Raw genomic sequence first — 7,253 nt, 5'->3', positions numbered from 1 at the left:
ACAACTCAGTCATAAAAAAGAAGGAAGTCTTGCCATTTGCAACGACATGAATGGAACTTGAGGGTATTATGCTAAGTGATATAAGTCAGAGAGAAGCAAATACTGTATAATTTAGCTTTTATGTGAAATCTAAAAAACAAAACAAACAAAACAGAACATTAGTCGTTCCCAGAAGGGAGGAGGTTGAGAGAAGGCAAAATGGGTGAAGAGGATCAAGAAATACAAACTTCCAGTTATAAAATAAATAAGCCACAGGGATGTAATATGCAGCATGGGAAATATAGTCCATAATATTGTATTAACTTTGTAAGATGACAAATGGTAACTAGATTTATAGTGGTGATCATTTTGCAATGTATACAATGTCAAATCACCATATTGTACACATGAAACTAATATAATATTGTATGTCAATTATACCTCAATAAAATAAAAGAAGAAGAAGGAAGAGGGGTTTGGGGAGCAGAATAAGAAGAAGAAACTTACAAAAAAGGCTGAGGGCTTTGGAGCCAATGACTGGGATAAAATAGAGACTGCAGATTGGTAACTGTGACATTTTAAAAGATATTTAAGCTCTAATAATAATTATTTTAATTTCAGCATTGATATGGGGATTAAATATTATGATACATTTACAGTGCTTGGAATGGTGTCTAGTGCCTAGGAATCCATTGATAAAAGCCACTGTTATCCAAATTAACCGTGGAAGTTAAGACAGAACATATTTCAAATTACATTCTAGAGCACACTTGAAGAAGAGTAGATTTCAATTTTCTATGGAACCATTCTCTGTGAGAACCCACTTGAACTTAAGCCCCCCCAAAACTAAGACTTATGGATTAATAAGGTAGTGGCCATAAGTCAAACTGAAATATTCTGATAAGGTTGGAAAAGTAATTCTGGAGATAAAAATAAGTAATAATAATAACTGATTACTAAAAAGATATCACAATTTAAAAAAAATCATTCTGGAAAAATGTGTAGTTAGGAAAAGATAGCAGATAGGAAGTATTTCCCTAAGAGTCAACCAGATTTAGCATTCAAAATTTTAATTTAGTCATTGCCAGTCAAATTTCACAATTATTAAAAACATATCTTTCAATTAATAGAAAGCATCCAAATATCATGTTGGTAAAAATGGGATTTTACTTTTGATTTTGTGTGTGTCATAAAGCACAAAGAGTTAACAACAATTTGGTGACAAAAAGAAACTTCCATCACTCTGTGCATAAAATAGTCATTCTACAATTCTAATCTTACTCCTCTGATACATTATTCATGTTACAATTTGAAGTAAAGGATTTCTTTCAGTCTTTTTTCCTTCTGAAATGTGAGATTCATAGTTTATTTTGTCCTCTTTTCAAAATCACTAGTATTTCCTCTGAAGTGTTTAACCTGCTTTTTATTATAACATTGAAATTTTAAAATGGTTTAGAAAAATGTTTCAGCCTGCTTCAATTGAGCATAGAAAAAGTATTTAACATTATAAATAAATGCCTCAAAACCAACATCTTTGAATAAATTGAAGGAAAATAATTCCTTTAATTCCTAAAATTCTTTTTAAAAATGAAAATACCATAAAAACTATATATATTTCAGGAATTTAAATATTTTTATTTCAATGAACTTCATAGAAATTGATCTCTAAAGCAATTATCAAAAAGATGCTATATAAGGAGCACCTGGGTGGTGCAGTCAGTTAAGCATCAGACTCTTGGTTTTGGCTCAGGTCTCTGCTCAGGTTGTGGAGTTGGCTTCCCTCTGCCCCTCCTGCTCATGTGCCTCTTTCTCTTAAATAATTGAATAAATCTTTTTTTTTTTTTTAAGATGCTGTATGAGACAATTTGGCTGAGGATTTTTGTATTCATTTAGTGTCCTGGGATATATTTTGAAAGCATTTCTTTATCATTTCTTTACAAAATAAAATGGATTAGTATTACCTGATAGGAAAAGAGGCACATTAAATAATGCTGTAGCCTGTTGTCCTTAGAAATTGCTGTAATGGAGACGTGGCAAGCCAGATGTGGATGCGACTGCAGATGCTGTCATCATTCCTTGATTTGCCTAGACTTTATTTTTTAATAATTTTACTTAAATTCCAGTTAACATACAGTGTAATATTAATTTCAGTTGTACAATATAGTGATTCAACACTTCCATACACCACCCGGTGTTCATCACAACAAGTGTGGGGTGCAGTATCCCTTTGAATTTGTATTTTTGTATTCTTTGGATAAATACCTCATAGGATGATTCCTGGATTATAGGGTAGTTCCATTTTTAACTTTTTGAGGAACCGCCATACTGTTTTCCAGGGTGGCTGCACCAGTTTTCATTCCTACAATAGTATAAGAGGGTTCCTCTTTCACCACATCCTCACACAACACCTGCTGTTTCTTGTGTTGTTGATTTTAGTCATTCTGAAAGGTGTGAGGTTATATCTCGTAGTTTTGGTTTGCATTTCCCCGATGATGAGTGATGTTGAGAATCTTTTCATGTGTCTGTTGATCATCTGTATGTCCTCTTTAGAAAACTGTCTATTCATGTCTTCTGCCCATTTTCTAATTGGATTATTCATTATTTGGGTGTTAAGTTTGGAAAGTTCTTTATATATTTTGGATATTAACCCTTTATCAGATATGTCATTTGAAAATATCTTCTCCCATTCTGTAGGTTGTCTTTTAGTTTTGTTGATTGTTTAATTTGCTTTGCAGAAGGCTTTTATTTTGATGTAGTCCCAATACTTTATTTTTGCTTTTGTTTTCCTTGCCTCTGGAGACATATCTAGAAAGAAGTTGCTATGGCTGATGTCATAGAAATTACTGCCCATGTTCTTTTTTAGAATTTTTATGGTTTCAAGTCTCACATTAGGTCCTTAATCTATTTTGAGTTTATTTTTGTGTATGGTGTGAGAAAGTGGTCAAGTTTCATTCATTTGCATGTAGCTGTTAAGTTTTCCCAACAACATTTGTTGGAGAGGCATTCTTTTTCCCATTGGATATTCTATCCTGCTTTGTCAAAGATTAATTCACCATATAATTGTAGGTTTATGTCTGGGTTTTCCATTCTGCTCTATTGATCTATGTGTCTATTTTTGTGCCAATGCCAAACTGTTTTAATTACTCTAGCTTTGTTTTTTCCCCCAGTATTTTTTTAATTAACACATAATGTATTATTGGTTTGAGGGGTTCCAGTCTGTGATTCATCAGTCTTACAAATTTCTCAGCTCTCACCATACTATGTATCCTCCCCAATGTCCATCACCCAGCCACCCCATCCTTCCCAACCCCACTCCACTCCAGCAACCCTCAGTTTATTTCCTGAGACTAAGAGTCTCTCGTGGTTTGTGAGAGACTCTTATAAGTAAATGCCTCAAAACCAACATCTTTGAATGGTTTCATTTTGTTTCATTTTTCCCTCCCTTCCCCCATGATCCTCTGTCTCAAATTGCTCATAGCAGTGAGATCATATGATACTTGTCTTTCTCTGACTGACTTATTTCGCTTAGCATAATACCCTCTAGTGCCATCCATGTTGTCGCAAATGGCAAGATTTTTTTCAATGGTTGCATAATATTCCATTGTATATGTATATACCGCATCTTCTTTATCCATTCATCTGTTGATGGACATCTAGGCTATTTCCACAGTTTGGCTATTGTGGACATTGCTGCTATAAACATTGGGGTACAGGTGCCCCTTCGGATCCCTACATTTGTATCTTTGGGGTAAATACCCAGTAGTGCAATTGCTGGGTTGTAGGGTAGCTCTATTTTCAACTTTTTGAGGAACCTCCATACTGTCTTCCAGAGTGGCTGCACCAGCTTGCATTCCCACCAACAGTGTAGGAGGGTTCCCCTTTCTCCGCATTCTCGCCAACATCTGTCATTTCCTGACTTGTTAATTTTAGCCATTCTGACTGGTGTGAGGTGGTATCTCATTGAGGTTTTGATTTGTATTTCCCTGATGCCAAGTGATGTTGAGAACTTTTTCATGTGTCTGTTGTTGGATGTCTTCTTTGCAGGAATGTCTGTTCATGTCTTCTGCCCATTTCTTGATTGGATTATTTGTTCTTTGGGTGTTGAGTTGGATAAGTTCTTTATAGATTTTGGATGCTAGCCCTTTAGCTGATATGTCATTTGCAAATATCTTCTCTCATTCTTTCGGTTGTCTTTTGGTTTTGTTGACTGTTTCCTTTGCTGTGCAAAAGCTTTTTATCTTGATGAAGTCCCAATAGTTCATTTTTGCCCTTGCTTTCCTTGCCTTTGGCGATGTTTCTAGGAAGAAGTTGCTGCGGTTGAGGTCAAAGAGGTTGTTGCCTGTGTTCTCCTCTAGGATTTTGATGGATTCCTGTCTCACATTGAGGTCTTTCATCCATTTTGAGTCTGTTTTTGTGTGTGGTGTAAGGAAATGGTCCAGTTTCATTCTTCTGCATGTGGCTGTCCAATTTTCCCAACACCATTTGTTGAAGAGACTCTTTTTTTCCATTGGACATTCTTTCCTGCTTTGTTAAAGATTAGTTGACCATAGAGTTGAGGGTCCATTTCTGGGCCCTCTATTCTGTTCCATTGATCTATGTGTCTGTTTTTGTGCCAGTACCATACTGTCTTGATGATGACGGCTTTGTAATAGAGCTGGAAGTCCGGAATTGTGATGCCGCCAGCTTTGCTTTTCTTTTTCAACATTCTTCTGGCTATTCGGGGTCTTTTCTGGTTCCATACAAATTTTAGGATTATTTGCTCCATTTCTTTGAAAAAAGTTGATGGTATTTTGATAGGGATTGCATTGAATGTGTAGATTGCTCTAGGTAGCATAGACATTTTCACAATATTTGTTCTTCCAATCCATGAGCATGGAATGTTTTTCCATTTCTTTGTGTCTTCCTCAATTTCCTTCATAAGTATTCTATACTTTTCTGAGTACAGATTCTTTGCTCTTTGGTTAGGTTAATTCTTAGGTATCTTATGGTTTTGGGTGCAATTGTAAATGGTATTGACCCCTTAATTTTTGTTCTGTCTTGTTGTTGGTGTATAAAAATGCAACTGAATTCTGAGCATTGATTTTATATCTTCCCACTTTACTGAATTTCTGTATGAGTTCTAGCAGTTTTGGGGTGGAGTCTTTTGGGTTTTCCACATAAAGTATCATATCATCTGCAAAAAGTGAGACTTTCTTAACATATATTGCATTATTTGTTTCAGAGGTACAGATCTGTGATTCAACAGTCTTGCACACTTCACAGCGCTCACCATAGCACATACCCTACCCAATGTCTATCACCCAGCCACCCCACCCCTCCCACACCCCCACCATTCCAGCAACCCTCAGTTTGTTTCCTGAGATTAAGAATTCCTCATATCAGTGAGGTCATATGATACACGTCTCTCTCTGATTGACTTATTTCACTCAGCATAACACCCTCCAGTTCCATCCACGTCGTTGCAAACGGCAAGATCTCTTTCCCTTTGATGGCTGCAATATATGTTAAGAAAAAAAAAAAAGAAGATAGCAGGAGGGGAAGAATGAAGGGGAGTAAATTGGAAGGGGAGATGAACCATGAAAGACGATGGACTCTGAAAAACAAACTGAGAGTTCTAGAGGGGAGGGGGTAGGGGGATGGGTTAGCCTGGTGATGGGTATTAAAGAGGGCATGTTCTGCGTGGAGCACTGGGTGTTATGCACAAACAATGAATCATGGAACACTACATCAAAAACTAATGATGTAATGTATGGTGATCAACATAACAATAAAAAATTTAAAGAAAAAAAAGTGAGAGTTTCACTCGCTTTTTTGCTGATTCAGATGTGTTTTATTTTTGTTGTTGTCTAATTGCAGAGGCTAGGACTTCTAGTATTATGTTGAACAGCAATGGTGATAGTGGACCTCCCTGCTGTGTTTCTGACCTTAGGGGAAAAGCTCTCAGTTTTTCCCCATTGAGTATGATATTCGCTGTGGGTTTTTCATAGATGGCTTTTATGATATTAAGGTATGTACCCTCTATCCCTACACTATGAAGAGTTTTAATCAAGAAAGGATGCTGTACTTTGTCAAATGCTTTTTCTGCATCTATTGAGAGGATCATAAGGTTCATGTTCTTTCATTAATGAATTGTATCACATTGATTGATTTGCAGATGTTGAACCAAACTTTCAGCACAGGAATAAATCTCACTTAGTCATGGTGAATAATCCTTTTAACGTACTGTTGGATCCTATTGGCTACTATTTTGGTGAGAATTTTTGCATCCATGTTCATCAGGGATATTGGTCTGTAGTTCTCCTTTTTGATGGGGTCTTTGTCTGGTTTTGGGATCAAGGTAACACTGCCCTCGTAAAATGAGTTTGGAAGTTTTCCTTCCATTTCTATTTTTTGGAAAAGTTTCAGAAGAATAGGTATTAATTCTTCTTTAAATGTTTGATTACTGTTTCAATCTCTTTAGTGGTTATGGGTCTGTTCAGGTTTTCTACTTCTTCCTCGTTCAGTTTTGGTAGTTGATACATCTCTAGGAATGCATCCATTTCTTCCAGATTATCTAATTTGCTGGCATAGAGTTGCTCATAATATGTTCTTATAATTGTTTGTATTTCTTCATTGTTGGTTGTGATCTCTCCTCTTTCTTTCATGATTTTGTTTGTTTGGGTCCTTTCTCTTTTCTTTTTGATAAGTCTGGCCAGGGGTTTATCAATCTTAATTCTTTCAAAGAACCTGCTCCTAGTTTCGTTGATCTGTTCTACTGTTCTTTTGGTTTCTAGTTCATTGATTTCTGCTCTGATCTTTATTATTTCTCTTCTCCTGCTGGGTTTAGGTTTTATTTGCTGTTCTTTCTCCACCTCCTTTAGGTGTAGGGTTAGGTTGTGTATTTGAGACCTTTCTTGTTTCTTGAGAAAGGCTTGTATTGCTATATATTTTCCTCTTAGTTCTGCCTTTGTTGCATCACAAAGATTTTGAACCGTTGTGTTTTCATTTTCATTGGTTTCCATGAATTCTTTTACTTCTTCTTTAATTTCCTGGTTGACCCATTCATTCTTTAGTAGGATGCTCTTTAGCCTCCATGTATTTGAGTTCTTTCCGACTTTCCTCTTGTGATTGAGTTCTAGTTTCAAAGCATTGTGGTCTGAAAATATGCAAGGAATGATCCCAATCTTTTGGTACCAGTTGAGACCTGATTTGTGACCTAGGATGTGATCTATTCTGGGGAATGTTCCATGGGCACTAGGAAGAATGTGTATTCTGTTGCTTTGGGATGGAATGTT

This window comes from Eumetopias jubatus, unplaced genomic scaffold (assembly GCF_037043125.1).
Source record: "Eumetopias jubatus isolate StellerSeaLion01/CBP00866 unplaced genomic scaffold, mEumJub1_p1.0 scaffold_1, whole genome shotgun sequence".
Taxonomy (NCBI): Eukaryota; Metazoa; Chordata; class Mammalia; order Carnivora; family Otariidae; genus Eumetopias; species Eumetopias jubatus.
Note: the sequence above shows the minus strand (reverse complement) of the source record.